This window comes from Neomonachus schauinslandi, chromosome 11 (assembly GCF_002201575.2).
Source record: "Neomonachus schauinslandi chromosome 11, ASM220157v2, whole genome shotgun sequence".
Taxonomy (NCBI): Eukaryota; Metazoa; Chordata; class Mammalia; order Carnivora; family Phocidae; genus Neomonachus; species Neomonachus schauinslandi.
The window spans coordinates 48,643,565-48,661,712 of record NC_058413.1 but is presented as its reverse complement, the minus strand read 5'-3'; the positions used below and the strand labels follow the sequence as shown (position 1 = coordinate 48,661,712).

Here is an 18,148-nt window from a genome sequence, read left to right as displayed (position 1 = left end):
ACCACCCAGGTAATTTGAAAAAAAGACGTGTCTTGTGGAGTTTGTCCAGCCTGTGGAAATGTACATTAAAACTGAGGCCCGGGCTGTCGCGACTCCTGCCAGAGCTGGGGACTGTGCCAGAGTCTGCGGTGTTGATGCCATCTGCGGCCCACAGGGATTTTAATCAGCTGAACTGAGCAACCAGTCCCCGGAGGCCCAGGCAAGGCAACAACCTAGCACTACAGCCAAAGGGGATTCAGGCCACACGCTGGGGGAAGGTGTTGGACTGAGTCTCCAGGGCCCAGTCCTGCCCTGATTCTAGAATCCATTCCTGTGGTTTGAGGTGCCAAAGCTTTTCTCCCGTCTGTGGAACCCCGCCTTGGGGCTGAGCATAGGGAAGTGCTTCTTGTCCTTAGCTGTTCACAAGACCCAGAGCAAGTGTCTTTGGTTGGGTCTGACCACTAGGGGGACCTCCACCCCAGGTCGCGGGGTTCAAGCGCGGCCAGACTCTACGGTGACTCCGAGCCTTCCAAACGGGTTGTTCAGAGACCGAGCCAGCCTCAATTTGGACTGCATCGCACGGGTCCGGGGAGTCCGAACACCCAATGGGTTGCTGCTCTGAGTGTGCCTCTAATCGGTCTTTCTGTGGCTTCTCTCTCTTTGCAATTCTCGATACAAATTGCTTTTCTGCTTCCTCGTTTTCATTTCCTACGGCCGGGGAATGATGCTGAAAGGCTGGAGAAGCCCAGGGGACTGGCAGCACTAGCGCCGGGACCCGCCCGTCGGTCTCCCCGGGGCCGGAAGGGTGCAGGGCGGGGAGGTGACAGGAGCGGGGCGGGGCTCCCTGGGGGCGTGGTCTCCGGGAGGCGCGGCTTGTGGGCTCTGAACGAGTTCCAGGGGGTGGGGCCGCGGCTGGGCGGACGGGGCGAAGGCAGGTTCGAAGGGGCGGGGTTGACGAGGCCGGTCCCGGAGAAGAGGGAACCGGTGGCAGATGGGTCCCTGCGGGTCGCCGCGCTGCCCGAGAGGGAAGGGGAGTTGAGGGGCGGTCCCAGGAGAAGGAGGGCGGGAGCAAGCTTGGGCTCCGGGACGAGCCTCCCGTGGGTCCCGCCCCCGTCACGTGGGCTCCAGACCCGGCCGCTGTCGCTCAGTCCGCCGGTTGGTCGGTCAGTTGGTCGGTGGGTCAGTGGCCTGCAGCTCGTTTCCCGGCTCTCATGTTCGGAGGTGGGAGGGACACGGGAGCGTCCCGCGCACCTGAGCCGCCCGGAGAGGAGCCCCGCACCCAGGTCAGTGGGCTCTCCCCACGCCCCAGGTCCCCTGCGCGTTCCGGACCGGGAGCCCCCGCGGGTGCATTGCCTGGGGAACCGAAAGCCCCCAGATTCAAGAACCACCCGAGGAGTGGGGGTCAGTGCCAGCAAGGGCCCCAGAGCGTGTCCCAGGCGCAAGGACAGGGACCCTCTTCCTCTTCTCTGGCCAAAAGACTGGGAGAAGGGTGTAACTCCCGTTGGGATTTGCGCCGAATTTCCACCCAACCCTGCCCGGGACCGACGGACAATCCGCGCGCCCCTGCAGGTGCCAGCATGGCCCTGGAGATGCGCAGGATGGTCAGTCACCTTAGTTCTGTGCGGTATGTCACCGAAGCACCCGCGTAGTCTAGAGAGCCCACGGTGGTCGGGCGGTTTAGGGTCTGTTTGACCAAACATCTCTGTTCGGGTGTGCTCAGATGCAACGCCTTGACTGAGACCAACTCTGTAATTGCGAAAACGCAACATGCCTATCAAAATCTCAAGCCACTGCGTCCCAGTAGACTGCCAAACGGGGAAGGTTCTACTTGAAAGTGGGCTCCTCCTCTCCCTCATGACATCCCAACTCCAGACCTGCAGTTTTTCTTCAAATGAAGATAAGATTATATATTGAAAAGGTAGAATTTCCAAAGTTTGCAGGGGATTGAAACAGGCATTCTAGCTAGTCTTTAATCCTCTTAAAAAACAGACCCAGAGTGTTGTATTTTTACTTTTAGAGCAGCTGGTTATGTCGTATAGATCTGTCCCCCTTGCCATATTTCTAGGTCTACTTCCTATCTTTCTCTTCATCTGTCCCTTTCCTTTCCCAGTTCCTTAATTGATTATAATACAAATCTGAAGTGTTTCCGAAGTTTATGTTGCATTTTGTGAAGTTAAATGCCCAACTAAAGAAAGGTAGTTGGCTGTGCACAAAATTCATCTTCAATATGTTCAGTCTTTGATTATTATTTGAATATAGAAAACACAAAATATTATTTAATTTAGAGATTGTTTCTCTTTAGGGCTTGAGAGGCAGCCCATTAGTATTCTGCTTAAATTCATATTTAAATGACTTTGAAGTGGGAAATAAGAGAGATTAATGAATTTCTCACTTATTGCATTCATCCATGATTTTATCAATACATTTATTATTATTATTCTTACTTAGAGATTTGATGATGTGCCAGCTATTAGCTTATTGCTACTGAGTAGACAAACTGAGAATCATGATCTCTACTGGGGTAGCGACGGCAGGTGTGCTGGCTTTAAGACTGAGCAGAATGGGATAAATGCTACGAGAGAGGGAAGAACAAAGAGTTGTGGGAATTCCTTTTTTTTTTTTTTTTAAGATTTTATTTACTTGAGAGAGAGAACGAGAATGGGGGGGGCAGCAGAGGGAGAGGGAGAAGCAGGCTCCCCACTGAGCATGGAACCCAATATGGGACTCGATCCCAATCGTGACCTGAGCCAAAGGCAGATGCTTAACCAACTGAGCCATTAGGCGCCCTGGGAATTCCTGTCTTTCATCTGAGCAGGGAAGATCTGGGAAAATTTCAAGCAGATGACTTGCATGATGCATCTCAGAGGATTTCTCCTGGGTGTCTCCAGGCAGAGGTGGGTAGAGCGTGGCCTGGGCTCAGAGCTGTGTAGGCAGGCAAGCACCAGCTAACTGTGAGAAGTGGCAAGTGGTCCAACTGGGTTCCCAGGGCAGGTGCTAGACAGTAAAGTTGGTGACAAGGATGAAGCATGGCCCCAATTGGAAAGCATGGGAGCCAATGACAGGTTTTAAGCAAGGGACTGACTGATGGTTCAGTGAGCTTCTCAAAGTCCGGGACCTTGGCCCTTGACCATCCCAACCCCTGGCCTGATACAGAGAAAATCCAGTAAATATTTGTGGAATGAATGATCAGGCAACACCATAGAGCTGAGCTTCTCAACCTTTAACAAGCTTAAGAATCACGAGGTGGGTCTTGTTCAAATGCAGATTCTGATTCCTGGGTCAGCGGTGGGATCTGACCTGGATTTCTAACAAGTTCTAGGGTGGTGCCCTTCACTATCTCTGGCAAGGATTAAGGGCCATAGTTTGCAAACCTGGGGAGCTTTTAAACTATTTGGAATGAAGTGGGTCTGAGATGGTGTTCCAGGTTCCCCCAGGTGATTCTGATGAAGGCCAAGGTGGGACCTGCTCAAGCCTACTGTGGCAGTGCTGTGGGAAGGAGTGAGCTGAGGGGTCAGACACTGGGGCGGAGGGGCCCGTTAGGACAGTGAAGGCCAATCAGGATAGAAGTGGGGCTGCCTTATATTGGGCCTGAAAGAGTGGGACAGGTAGGAGAGACTCTAGAGATCGAATCTATGGGCCAGGGGTTCAGGGAGTGCTGGTATCTGTCTTTAGACTGGATAGCTTCCAGAGTGAGGAGGGGGAAACAATTCTGAGAGAATTCAGCTTTGGAGAGGAATGGCATGCCCTTCAGGCTGTAACATTTGATGTAAAATTTGGAAGTTGGTTTTGACGTAGCCATTGAAAAAAAATTTTTTTCCTGAAATACAAATCTGTTCATGATGCTTCCCTGCTGTAAATGCTCTGGTGGATCCCCTCTTGTAAAATATGAGAAGGAAAAGCTAATATGAATGCAACTAATGAGACATCTAAACATTTATTAAATTCCCAGACTGCACCCCCATTCAAGAAGTGACCCTCGGGGGGTGGGGTGACGTTGTTACCACTTGGTGTGGGCACAACTAGACTGCAACTTTTGGCAGCTTTGTGTGGTCCTGAGTCACTGTTTTTCCTGCTTCCTCCTTAGAGCAGTTCCACTTTATGTTTCCTGGCATCATCAGTTTCAGTACTTGATGGCACCTCTGGGTCTCTGTTTTCCAAGAATCCACAGGTGGCCTCAGAAGGGTGGGCTGTATCCCTTCTAGACCTGAAAGCCAGGTCTTACTCGCCCTTGGGGATCTTCATGACATCCATTCTTATCTCTGATATGCTCAGTAAATAATCTAGGAGATGCTGTCCTAGGGCAATGTGTTCAGCTTCAGACCCAGATCTCCTCACAGCCTTGTGATTTTCCAGGGAGCTGCTAACTCTCAGCTTTGTCTTCAGGAAATGTATGACTTCTGCTTAGTGCTCCTAGGTAATTCTTACTTTGGGACTCCTCTCTAATTCTTGCTTTCATTTCCTCTGTCTGTCACATCCACATTTATGCACACAGAGAGCTGACCCTTCCTTCTGCACCATGCTCTTAATCACCATGTTGCATGTGGTGCAGACATCTTGGCCCTGTAATAGATCTGTGGATGGAAGGTCTACACAAGATGGGATAGGATTGCCTCCTTGATAGGATAAAGTGTAGCATCCTTCTTTGGCACTGAAGGCCTTGCAAAGCCTGGCAGTAACATAGCTCACAGCTGCATCTCCACTGTTCCCCAGACTGAGTAGCTCACCAGTTTCTATCTTCATGTGCTTCTCTGTCTTTGCATGCACAATGTGCTCTTCCTGGAAAGCTCTTTCGTCCGCTCTGCAAGATGAATGAACTCTTATTAGGATGCAGATCAGACCCCTTGAAACCCTCTCCTCCTCCTACCTCTAAGTCACTTTGACCCTTCTCTCTGGCATATATATATATATATATATATATATATATATATATATATCATCGAATAGAGAACTCAGCTATGGTACTTAGGCACTTTATTTGCATGTCTCTGTCCACACCTGCTCCAGACCCTGAGCCGCTCCAGGCCTGCATCAGCCTTTGGGCGCAGCCCTACACTTAGCAGATGTGCAGGAAAGAGTTGGTGGTAAACATGGGCCCTGAGCTGGCTGGTTTTGCAGTGTTTGCCCCAGTAAAGGGGGAAAGAGGTAGGCTATTTTGCACCAGAGATGAGGGAAGAAACAAGAACAGAACCTGAAAGACTGGGACAAGCCCAATGAGGAGTGGCCCACATGGCTAGAGTCAGAGGGTGGGGTGGGGAGGGGACACGGGGAGAGGTGAAACTGGAGTCTTAGGCTGGGGCGAGGCCGTGGAAGGCCTTGAACACTGCAGCTAAGGAATTGAAATTTTATTCCCATGACATTGAAGGTCTTTCAGTGTGGAAGAGACATGGGGTGAAATCTCTGCTTTCAGGATGATCCAGGGCTGGGAAGGGCAGGTTGGAGGGACAGGGAGCAACCTCCTGTGAGAATATGCCATTGGAAAAACCCATCAAGCTAGCTTAGGATGTAAATCAAGGCAGTGGCAGTAGAGATGGAGAGGGAGTGATCCCCTGAAGGATTGGGTGACTAACTGGATTTGAGGGAGAGGGAAAGGCAACAAATGGGACACTGACACTTTGTGCTAGTGTGCTGGGAGAAGAATGAGGCATTGTCAGTAGCATGGGAGCATGGAGGGAAGTGAGGATGGTTGGTTCCTTTTGGAATCAGAAGAGAGCCTTGGGTACTTTCTTGCATCATATATAGAGACACATATCACACACACACATACACACACACACACACGGATGGTGAAGCTACCCAAAGGAACCTATCTAGGGTCACCCGCTGCTGGTGGCAGAACCCAGGCCTCCTGGCCCTCTGGCCTGGGGCTCTATCCTTTGGAGCACCGTGAGTTGGCCAGAGAAGAGCTGCCAGAAGGTCCAGATGGAGATTCCATTAGGCAATGAAAAATGGGAAAGAGACCAGGTTTGGGGTGAATTCAGTCTGCAGCTAAGACTGGAATCTTACAGGTCAAGGACTCAGAAGGGAAGTGTCTGCTGGTAGCCAATGCCAATGTGGGTGTGAAGGCTCCTGAGTCCTTTCTGTCCTATGGTCTAGCTCTGTGTGGGCTGATGGGAAGCAGGGAGTGCTTTATGGACACTCACACTTGTTGGTGCTCAGTGTGGGTACATGTATATTAAATGGCTTTTCTGGGCATACAACCACCCCTCTCTCAGTTCTCCAGAAGGATGAAGTCTAAGACCCAAACACTTTTCCCCCCTGGCAAACTTTAGGGACCCATCCAGTCAGTCAGAAGTTGCCTGTGTAGTGGTGGAGTGGTGGGGGGCTGGTGGGGGGCTTCAAGCAGAGGCCTGTGTTTAAGGCCTGTGTCAGGGATCCAGATGGTTGGGGGAGGGCCCTAGCTGTCGGGTAAGGAGAGAGGACCTTATCTAGAATCTGCACTGCTGCCCGGAGACTCAGTGGCCCTGAAGCTGGATTTCCTCTCCTCCTCACCTCTCCCTTCCACACCTTTCTGCCTGGCCTCGCTCCTTCGCCTCCAGCCTCCCAGGGCAGGTCCTACCTTTGTCCTGGCACAGTGGTCACCTTCGTTTGCTGAGGCAGAGCTGGGTTAATGCATGTGAAACATTTAGATTATTGCCTGGCATGTGGTAATTGCCAAAGGAAAATGAAGACAAGGAATGCTGGGAATCTACTTTGAGGGAAAACTTGTCAAGCCTCATGGCTCTTTCGAACTATGTAGCTGGATCTGGGAAGTGTCTGCCTTATCTTGTTTTGAGTTTTTGTTTTTGTGGCTCTTTATTTTTTTATTTATTTTTACTGATACATAAATGTGTGCAGAGCCTGCTCATCCATGGTAAAGAATCAAGGACAGCTAGAGATTGCAGACTTGAGATTTGGGGTGTCCATGTCTCAGGAATGACTAATGCAGAGGTGAGTGGGTGGAGGGCCTTCTGACAAATCTCCAGGAACAGCTTGTTAACCCAGGTGAGGCTACGGGGAATCGATTGTAGCCTGGCCTCTCCCCCGGCCAGTAGCTGCTGAGCCGGTCCCAGGTGGCTCTGTTGTGGGTACATCTGTTTCCTCCTGGTGATGAGGAGAGGCAGAGGGAAGGCTTGCTCCAAATCCCGGGCTCGCTGTCTGCCTGCGTAGGGTTAGTCAGTGCTTGCTGGTTGCTGGGAGTGTGCTCAGTGTGCAGAGTCAGAACTCCTGCCCTGACTGTCGGGCGAGCACATGAATCCACAGTGACTTGTGTGCCTGGTTGGAATGGACCAGTCACATGTAGCTGGGCCGCTCCACTGGGCAGGGACCGCTCTGACTGGGAGGGTCACTGCCGTGACTGCACTCGAATCCCGAGAGGTCTTAGCAAATGTCTGCAACCTGCTTCTGGCACAAAAGCCCACAAGACCCTGCCAAAAGGAGCTCCTGAGGCCGACAGACCATGCGTGCGTGTGTGCTCGTGCATGCGTGTGTGTGTGTGTGTGTGTGTATGTGTGCGCGCGCGCGTGCGCGTGCGGGGGGGGGGGAGAGAGGGAGGGAGAGGTAGTTGTGTAGGAGCCAAGAGGCCTGTTGTCGGAATTGGGGAAAAGAGAAGGGCAGAGCTCAGGCCGAACAGCAGTAATGAGCTACCTTTCTTTGCTGCATGCACACGTGACACCTGCTGTCTCTTCAGGGGCAGCGCTTTCCTTCCCCAGCACAAGGCCTCGTTCCCCCGACTCAGGTTTGGGCATGAATAGCTAGCTGGACACTGCCCGGCTTCATGAAGGCACCAAAGGTGCGGGTAGACTGGGCCCCCAGAAGGCTGCGTCCAGAGGGAGGATGGGGGAGCTTCCCGTTTTGGTGGGTTTCACAAAGGGCTTGTGTCCCGAGATGGGTGATATTATTCCCATCTTATGGGAGGGAAATAGGTGCCAGAGAACTCGATTTTTTTTTTTTAAAGACTCCAAGTATTAGATTTAATTTATTGTCCAAATTGGGATACTTTTGAGAGTGAAAGGAGGCAGACAAATACTGATTTGGTGGGGTCCTGGGGTGACAGGACTGTTTTGGGTGTACCAGAAGTGTGGTATCGAACTCCAGATTCAGTAAGCAACCAGAGCAGGTGGGGGGGGCGGGGTGGGAGAGAGGGCTGCAGTCTGGGGAAGGGAGAAGTTAGAACTTGAATTTGGGCAGGAAAGGCAGATTCTATTAATTCAACATTTTACCAAAGCAAAAGAATTGTTCTTGGCTCTGACACCTGACTTGACGGGATGTCATGAAAAAGTTTTATTACATAATCTCTTCTGTGACCAGCCAAGACATCTGGTTCTTCGACGCAATGCGCTCACCCGGTAACAACAACAGCCATCCTGTGTGTCCGTCTAGGTTTTCGCCGTGCCAACTCACTGGAGCTGCACAATGCCTCAGGCAGGGATTATTGTCCTGCTTCTGGAGATGAGGAAACAGACTCCTGGCCACCGCGCCTTCTCCCCTCTCCCCCCCCAACATGGCTCAGATGGGGAGGCTTGCTCTAGCATATGGACTTTGAACCAGACGGCCTCCATTTCAAGTCCACTCTACACGGATTTGCTGTTGCTACTTTGAGCATTAAGTTCCTCATCTGTTCAATGGGAACAATAATAAGCCTATTTCATTTGGTTCTGGTGAAGATTCAATGAGATGATGCACAGAGGGTGTTGATTGTTGATTGCGGTGCTTGGCATATCCGAAGTAGTCAGCAAATGGGATTGTTATCATATGTCCTCTTCTCAGGAAGCCTGGAAAAAAAAAAAAAAAGAGTGACTTACATCATCCAGAGGGCTTATTCTGAAATCTCAGGGGAAAGGAGCATTCTCTGGGCCAGGTGTGACATGAAAGGACAGCCACGGTGAAGGTGAAGTGCAAGAGGCAGAAGTGCATGGCAGTGGGAAACAGCCTGGGTTCAGATGGCTGGTCACCAACGTATAGCACAAAGGCAGCAGAGAAAGCTGAGAACCCAAACCAGCTCAATTAGATATGGCGGGGGGAAGTGCAAAGTCCTGTCGGTAGGCTCCAAAAATCAGTGGTGTGGGTTTCCTACCTGACCATGTGGAAAAGCCCATATAAGTCAGCCTGGTTGCATTAATAGAAGTCCTGGCTTTAGACCTTGCTAGAAGATCATCCCTCTTTTTTCTGCACTGGCCAAGACTGGACACACAGCACTCTGGGAGCAGGTGGAAGAGGGATGCTTAGTGCTACAAAGCTGGAGTCTGTGCCCTGCAAACTTTGAAAGGACCTAAGGACTGACAGGAAGACACCGGGGCTGTGCTTGTGATTTTCAGGTTGGGGAGGGAGCCATCTTGTTCTGTGTTGCTCAGAGGGTAGGGTTGTGGGTCCATGGTGGTGATGGGAGAGGGAATTAAAGAAGAGGCAGATTTCAGTTCAATATAAGAAGTTCTGCATGACTCAAGCTTATCTCAAGGGCAAGGCAGCTGTCTCAGAGCTTGTGCTGAAGTCTACCTGAAGAGGGTGTTGTCCAAGCTGTGTTCACTAGAGAGAAGTTTGCGAAATTGCGGGGGAGGCAGGATTTGCTGAGAAGCCTAACTAAAAGTGCGGCAGGATTGTGGAGAAGGTTGGCTTCTGAGGTGGCATAAAGGCAGGAGGCTGGGAAGGGTGGTCCCAAAGCTGTGCAGGAGCTTCTCTGTCCCAAGTCACAGGCTGAAGTCGTGCTCGGTAACAGACTGGGAGAGAGGAAGGGCTCCGAGGAAATGGCTTTGTGGCCTGAAACTCTGAGGCCTGGGATCCCAAAGAAGTGATTATACTCTGTATATTCTCTGCGGAGGCCTATCGTGGCTCAGCCACCTCATTGGGGCTTGAAGGCTCTTACAGACTCATGGCCATCCCTCGAAGATTTCAAGAACACAGTATCCTGGTATCTGAAGCACCAGGGCCATGTGGCCTAAGGCCCTGGGCTTGCAGCATCAAAGAGGGGATGGTGGATATAGGAGAGAGCCATCCAGGAAGGCAGTGGGTACGACACTGGGAAGTCTGACTGTCTGTCTGCAGCCTGGGCCCCAGAGCCAGCTTCCAGCCTCAAGATTTGCCCGGGAAGGGCTGTGGGCAGCGGGGCCTTACTCAAGTAGGCTGAGGTTTTGGGTGGGGTGCATGGATGGAGGATGGAGAGTGCTGTGGTTAAGCAACGTGGATGCCTGAGGGGCACACTATCCTGGCCTGGGTGGCAGGGAGGGAGGCCATGGAGGCCCTCAAGTCAGAACCGGCCCACTGGATCTAGGGCAACTCCCCCTTTTAGGAACAGTGGTAGAGCATAATTCTAAGTGCTCTGGAGCTAGGAGACTCATGACCTCATTTATTACTTCAGTCACTGAATGATTTTTGACCATCCTCTGTGCTGAGGACTATGATGGCGGGAACCTGAAATGAGTAAGACATGTCCCCTGCTTGGATCCAACATAAGGATTGTACCCCTTCCTCAAAATAGGCAGTACTAACCACAGAGAGAACACGGTGAACATTCAGAGAAGGAAGAGGTTGGGGCACTTGGCTTGCTGAGGAGGTAGCATTTGAGATGTGTCTTGAAGGAAACATAGGGATCAGAGACACCCCTTTCTCTGGGTCCAGGGCATTTCTAGCAGAGGGGACAGCGATGAACAAAGAAAGGCATGGGGATGGTAAATTAAAGGGCATATGCAGACAACAGCCAGTGGTTTGGTTTGGCTAGAACCGAGGAGTGGGGTTATATAGGGAACCGGGGATTGGAAGTCATCATTTATTAGTCCCCACCGAGGAGGAAAATGACTCAAGAAAGGTGACTTTTCCCAAGGTTCTCCAGCTGGCAAGAGCCTGAAATAAGACTTACCTGATCCTCAAACCCATGTTTTTTCCATTCTATCTTGCCACCGTGTTGAAAGGTCAGATTATTCAGAGTCTCAAGTTTACCTCGAAGATCAAGCCTTCATGCTGAGGCAGGAAGCCGGTCAGGCTGCGCGTGTCCAATGACATTAACCTGTGAGAAGCACTTGGTGGACGTGGCCAGATTGTTAAGGACACAAAGTCAGCCCCAGAAAATATATACATGCACACAAAGAGATATATTTGGAAGTAAATCTCTAAAATAGTAGGAGGTTGCATAGTTGTTCATGATGTCATAGAAACTGTTAATTCCCGAGCACTATAGGTGATTGCTGATTCCCTGGCTGAATTCCACCCACTCAATAAAGTATATTAGAATGGGGCAAGATAACCTGGAATCTTCTCTTAATTTACACAAAAAGCTTCTTGGCTTTAGTTACTTTGTCATTAGTAACAAGTTGCTTAGAACCCACCTCATCTGTTGGGGACCCCAGAGTGTCGGCAGTAAATGGATGTTAAGCAAGATGGTGCTCTGGAGTGGGTCAGAAGGGTGGGGTGAGGGATGGGAGTCAGAAAAGCCTCTGCAGGAACCCAGGTGGGGGTGTGGGTGGACAGAGGAGGGGCCAGCACAGCTCAGTAAGCGGGCTGGGAGCCTGCCCGTGCAGGAGTGGGGAGTGGGGGCTGGGTGCTGCGTGAAAGGAGAGCATTGTTTCCACCAAGCATGTTCAGGCTCTGAGCAGGTGGGTGCTGGTGGTGGCTGCCCACTGAAGTTGGGGTTCTACCTTATCTTGTGTGCTGTAGAGCCAGCCAGTCCTTATCGCTGATCAGGTCTGCCTAGAGCCCCACCCCGTGTTCAGCATGGCTGCGCCTCCAGAGCTCAGAACCCAGATCTGGCCCTGGCAGCTACACCCTGCTTCCTCAGGGTGGACCTGGGGTCCTTTCGGCTGCCCAATGGGATGCTTCCCCTCGGACCAGAGATAGAGCCGGAGAAGACCACCTTAGGGAGGCTGGGGTGCCAATCGGGTAGTATGTGGGCTGCAGTGAATTGGGTTCACGTGTTAACAGGGGACTGCAGGTGGGACAAAGCTCTCCCTCCGCATCCTGCCTGCGAATCAGGAGCCCTTTGACAACTGTTAAGAGCTGCTCCAGGGTCACAAATCCTGTCCTCAACTATCATGGTTATGTGTATTTGAAAGAGAATTTTAAATAAATCTAGTGGCAGCCAAATGAGGGATGGCATTCATGAGAAGGTTTCTGCAGGCTACATGAGACACACATCTTGTTGCATCGCTGTGACCCGCCGCATCACAAGGAACTCCGGGGGCAGTTGCCTGCTTGGCTGTAGGTGTCGCGTAAGAGTGGGACGTCCGCTGGGAGCAATTGTGGGGCCTCTCTGGGTCACCAGTACAACTTGACTGTCTTCTGTCCAGGCCACCTCTGAGCTGAAGCGGCCCTCCCAGTGCCGGTGCCCAGGGCCAGGGACTTCCTGCTCCACGAATGTGGTCAGGCATGGCCCTTCCTGTCCCCAACCCCTGGAGCCTGGCTTCAGCTTTAGCCTCCATGTTTGGGGTCTCCCAGATTGTCTCCCAGCTCACCAGCTCTCTGCCAGGTGCCTGCCCCCACGTGGCGCATGAACAACATAAACCCTGCCTGCTCATTGTCCCTAAGTGGGATGCCTGGGCGCCCCTGCTGGAATGGCTGAGGAAGGCGCCAAGGGGCTGTAAGAGGAAGCACAAGATCGGTAGGAAACTTTCTGTTCGGGAAGAGCCAGTGGCCTGGACCTTCCTGTCAGATACTGCTAGAGAGACACCGAAGGCCCGGAGCAGGTGCACTGTGTGTGGAGCCCCAGGGCCTGCCACGTGGGGGGCTGGTTCCAAGGGATTTGGTAACTTCTCAAAGGGAGTCAATGTTATATATATATTTTTTCCCCTCATCCCAGCAATTGGAGCCTGATCAGGGGCCTTGGCTAAATTTGTCTTCTGGAAGAGTGCAGTCAGGGCCGTGTTCTCTAAGGGTGAGAGGCAGAGTGTTGCATATTTACCTGGCTGGGCACTGAGCCGGCTGGTTTACTCTGTCCTCTCTCCTAACCCTCTGACCAGCCCAGTGTGAGGCAGGCATAATTATCTTCGTTACATAGTAACCCGAGAGGTTAATATACATTACCCAAGGTCAAAAACTAACCCAGCTGTAAGTAGCAGAGCCAGGATTTAAACCCAAGTCAGTAGGACTGCAAAGCTTGGACTCTTTCTACTGTCTCCTGCTCCTCTCCTCAGGGGTAAGGAAAGGAGTCCAGGGTTCAGAACAGGGGTGGGGCGGGAGGGGGGACTCCTGTTGGTGCTGCCTTCCCCTGCTGCGGCCCCTTTCTCCACCTTTCACCCAGAGTCTGAGGCCCTGCTCAGGTATCTCCCATGGGAGAATAGCCCTGCTTTGTGGACAAGAAGTACGGAAGAGGGAGAGAGGCCCCCAGGAGCTATTGTAGACGCTCCCACTCCCCTGGCATCAGACTGACAGACGTCTAGGAGCAAGACCTCGTGGGCCCCCAGAGAGGGGAGACCACATGCAGTGTAATTCTCTCGCCAACTTGTCTTTGGTCTGAGGGACTCTGTGTGCAAACGGGGGATTCCTGGATCACTTTTTTTGGGAAAGTCCCTGAATCACTCCGGCCTAAGTGCTGTCAGGGGAGGGAAGCAGTCCTGGTGGCAAGTGTCTTGTGATGGGTGAGCTGAGCTCCCCACCCCCACCCCCACATCACATGCTGGGGGTGTTGAATTGGGTGGAAGAGAAGACGGCTGGACCCCGGGCGCTTGGCTCCTAAAATGTGGCTTGGCAGCTAGCTGGTCAGGTTACAGCGTCAAGAAGGGTTTCCTTCTTGTAGCAACCAGCCTGGCCTTGCTAAATGGCCTCGCTCCCTGGGCATGACCCGATGCAGAGCTGACTTAACAAAGATAAAGGTCTGTTAGAGACTATCCTTACCTGGATGTTGTTTAAGGTCTGAAGATGCAAAGCAAAGTCTTCCTCAGACGGAGAGGGAAGGGAACACCTCTGGATGAGAACAGAGTCCCACATCTCTGGACAGGAGGCCGCCCCATTGCAGCAGGCTAGTGTGGCCGGGATCAGACTGGGGCATGTACTAGCCCGCTAGGCCTGCCGTAACAAAGCACCACAGACTGGCTGGGTGAAACAACAGAAATTTGTTTTCTCACAGTTCTGGAGGCTAGAAGTCCAAGATGAAGGTGTCAGCAGGGCTGGTTTCTTCTGAGGCCTCTGTCTTTGGCTTGTAAATGGTCACCTCCCTGTGTCCTCACGTGGTCTTTCCTCTGTACCCGTCTGTGTCCTTAAAGGATACCAGTCAGATTAGATTAGGGCCCACCCCAGTGACCTCATTTTAACTTAGCTGTCTCTTACAGTGGGGAGCAAACTGGAGGCCAAGAAATTACTTCTAAATACAGTCACATTCTAAGGTCCTGGGTGTTCGACTTCAACATAAAATTTGGGGAGGGGCATACAGTTTGGCCTATAACAGGATATTTCCCAGAACCCTCAGTGAACAAACCTCCATGTCCTGGTGAGGGATGGAGAGGTGTTCACTGCTGGTCCTGCCGAGGAACCAGGATAGGCAGGTAGACTCCAGCCAGCCAGTGTGGAGAAGCTTGACTGGCCTTGTCCAAAGGCTCAGCCCCACAAAGTCCAGACCAAGCAGTTCCCTGGTCGTCTGGGCTCTCTAACAGCAGTGGATTCTGTGTGCTCTTGTCATCTGGCTCCCATATGGCCTCAGCCCTCCAGTGAAGACAGAGCTGCCAGTACCCTGCTAATACCTTCCGGCCCAGGCGTGCGGAGGAAGCCCCCTTCTCCTCTGACAGAGGCAGGGGCCAGCCTCTGTTGCCAGCGCACACAGCCTGACTTCAGGGAAGTTCTTTGGTCTCCTACTGGTCTACACTTTTGTGTTTTTTTTAATGCAAAAGGAAAACTATTGCATTGACTCAAAATTAAACTGTTTAGCTTCTTAACAAGTGTTGAAATGAAGGTTCAAAACACAGAATAAATTCTGATTAATCCAAATAGTATTTATCCAGAGACTGCCAAATTCTGGGGTCTGTGTTCCTCCCCAGGCAGTTTGGGAGATCATAGGAGGTAGCTGGCTACAGGCTCAAGTTATGTATGAGGCCTCTGAACATTCTAGATGATAGAGAAAGCTCGCCAATTCAGATCTGGGTTTTTTTTTTTTTTTTTCTTGTTGCTTAGCATTTGAAAATAATAGAATAAGGAGAAATGCCTGGTTTTATCATCTGTTAGGGGAAGTTACATCCTCCTGTTGTTCCTGTGGAAATAAACTTGCATTCGTCAATTGTGTCTTGCTCATGCCAGGGCCGACCATGGCTGGTCCTCCTTCAGCTCTGATTATCAGGCCGCAAGAGAGGGTCCCCGTGTGGAGAGAGGGGGGGGAGAGACGCTGCCGTGGACAGTCCCCCACCCTTATTCAGAAAACGGGCCAAGGTCTCTCTCTTTGTCTTGCATGCTCCTTCTCCCTTTGCTCTCCAGTCAGCGAGCACACTTAACATTTTGTGTCTGCCAACATTTCCTGAGTGTCTGCCTGGGTCGGGCTCATTGCTGGGCTCTGAGGATAGAAAGGCGAATAGCACATACTCCTTGCTCTCAAGCATCTTAATTTAGAAGCAGAGACAGACATATCGAGGAATGGTATAACCAGAGCTGTAAGCGAGATGATAAAGGTGAGTACCAAGTATGGCAGAAGCAAAGGGAAGCACCCAGCGCCTTCAGGCCCGGGGGCAAGGGTGTCAGGAAAGGCTTCCTTGGGTTGGTGCATGTGGAGAAGGTCTTAGAATTTGTGAGATTTGAAAGTATAGCTGGAGAAAAGCATCCCAAACAGGAAAGAGAGAGCACAGGGAAATCCTTCTGTATTTAGGGAGTAGGAAGTGGCTCATGGGGGGCTGAACTGAGAACATGGTGAGAAGTGCAGCTGGGAAGAGGACTTGGATGGCCAAGCTGTGGAGTACAGCTTTGTTCCTGAAATAGTGGGGAGCCATGGAGAGTTTGGGAGCAGAGGAGTAATGCCATCGGCTTTACGAAACATATCCTGCCTGCTCTGGGAAAGATGGGTTGAAGGAGAGTCAGCCAGAAGTAGGAAGCCTAGGGGAGGCAGCTTTGGCAATCAGAGGGAGAGATGATGAGGGTCTGAACGAGGGTGGGCTGAGCATTTGGTCACGTGGTAGGACCTTCAGAGAGCCTGAAGGGCACTGTGGAAAGGGCGTCGTCTGTGTCGCCAGGAATTTAGGTTCGAACCTCAGTTCTGGTTCTGTTGGTCCCCAGCAAGGTAAGGTGGAATCCCGTGCCCCCCTCTGGAAAAGCTCAGATCCCTAAGTGCTAGATTTAAAAGAAACAAACAGCAACAAAAAGCCCCTTTATTATAAAAAAATTCAAACATACATGAAAGTAGAAAGGGGGCGCCTGGGTGGCTCAGTCAGTTAAGCGGCTGCCTTCGGCTCAGGTCATGGTCCGAGGGTCCTGGGATCGAGTCCCGCATTGGGCTCCCTGCTCAGCGGGGAGTCCACTTCTCCCTCTCATTCTCCCTCTGTGCTCTCTCTCTCTCTCTCTCTCAAATAAATGGATAAAATCTTTAACAACAACAAAAAAAAAAGTAGAAGGAACCGTGTAATGAATCAGCTTACTCATCAACCAGCTTCAACAATAAACCCTTGCTGGTTATATTTCTAGGGGATAATTTCTTTTAAAGATTTATTTATTTATTTATTTGAGAGTGAGAGTGAGCGAGCGAGTGCACACGAGTGGGAGGGGCAGAAGGAGAGAGAGAGAATCTCAGACTCCGTGCTGAGCACAGAGCTTGCATTGGGGCTCGATCTCACCACCCTGAGATCACGACCTGAGCCCAAACCGAGAGTCAGACATTTAACCGACTGTGCCACCCAGGTGCCCTTGTAGGAGATAATTTTTGCAGTGAAGCTTTTTGAAAGTATTCAAGTTGAGACTACATTGGCATCATTTCCCTGAGTCTATCATCAGGTTGAGGCACTGAAATGACTTGATGTCCATTTGTTCCTCCGTGGAGGTGAAACTGTGTGCGCACGCATGTGTGTTCTGTGTTGTGAGAAGGGCAGTGAGGGCCGCTTTCTTTGTGTTCTGGGCTGAGGAAGCACACGGCCAGCAGTTCCTATCAGTGGGTAAGCTTCTGTCTGCCAGGGGGCAGGGGAGGTGTGCACGTGGGAGAGAATGGAGGTGTGGACATCTGGGGAGGGCAGTCGGCAGGGTTGGACGCCCTCGTTATCCACTCACTGAAGGATGCCTGTGGCCTGAGGGCCTGATTTGTGCTGACCAAACTGACAAGGCTAGTCTGTACGCCAGAAACCAATGGACTCATTTACTTTGGCGGGCATAGTCCACTGGCCACAGCACAAACACCTGTCCTCCCAGACCGCCCTCCTCGAGTTTCCCGATGATGGATTACGGGGTCTCTTGCAGGTTGCTGGGGAGCCGGGCTCCCAGAGAGAGGGCACCGGGTGGACGCTAGGGGTGTCCCGCCAAGCTGCTGCGGGGCTTCAGATGGTGTGCCAGTCACCAGTGTGCCCTACAGACCAACACTGACCAGTCCTACGGCCACTGCCACTTCGTCCTTCACCGAGAGTGGCCCAGGTTGGTGGGCCTTTGGTAATTGTTTGTACTACGTAAGTGCCCTCTGGGTTTGGCACCAACTGAAAAATAAGACCAGGGCGCCTGGGTGGCTCAGTCGGTTAAGCGACTGCCTTCGGCTCAGGTCATGGTCCTGGAGTCCCTGGATCGAGTCCCGCATCCGGCTCCCTGCTCGGCAGGGAGTCTGCTTCTCCCTCTGACCCTCCCCCCTCTCATGTGCTCTCTCTCATTCTCTCTCTCAAATAAATAAATAAAATCTTTAAAAAAAAGAAAAAGAAAAAGAAGACCAGGAGTCAGACGGACGGAGACTTAGATACCAGCTTTGGAGCTCATAAAGGTGTTGAGAGAGTGTGGCCAGTAGAATTCCCAGTGTTTCCCTTTCCCCAGTTAGCATATCCACCTGGGTCAGAGACCTGGATGACTGCCTCTTGCTGGGGACAGGCCACTTCCCTGTGGCGAGGCGGCTCTGGAAAAAGAGTGGGAAGGGTGGGGCTGAGCCACAGGTGCTGGGTTCCTTCCCCCGTTCCCTCAGTCAGATACTTAGCTGCCCCACAGGAGGTGAGGTCCAAGAAAGAGAATGTCAGCCCCTATTGGATGTCTCCGCGGCAACATGGAACAACTCAAAGGGAGGTGTAAGCATGGGTTTTGGGCCGACAGAGGTGCTCTTGGACAGGTAGGGGTGGGG

At 51.7% G+C, this 18,148-nt stretch overlaps 1 protein-coding gene across 1 annotated transcript in view; it reads left to right on the top strand.

The window, feature by feature from the left end:
* Positions 1–1,235: 1,235 nt before the first annotated feature.
* PPFIBP2 (PPFIA binding protein 2) overlaps positions 1,236–18,148 on the top strand; it is a 151,353-nt gene continuing 134,440 nt past the window's right edge. Inside the window, exon 1 of the mRNA XM_044919739.1 lies at positions 1,236–1,262. The gene's annotated coding sequence lies outside the window, so the exon portion shown is untranslated. The remainder of the gene's footprint in view (positions 1,263–18,148) is intronic.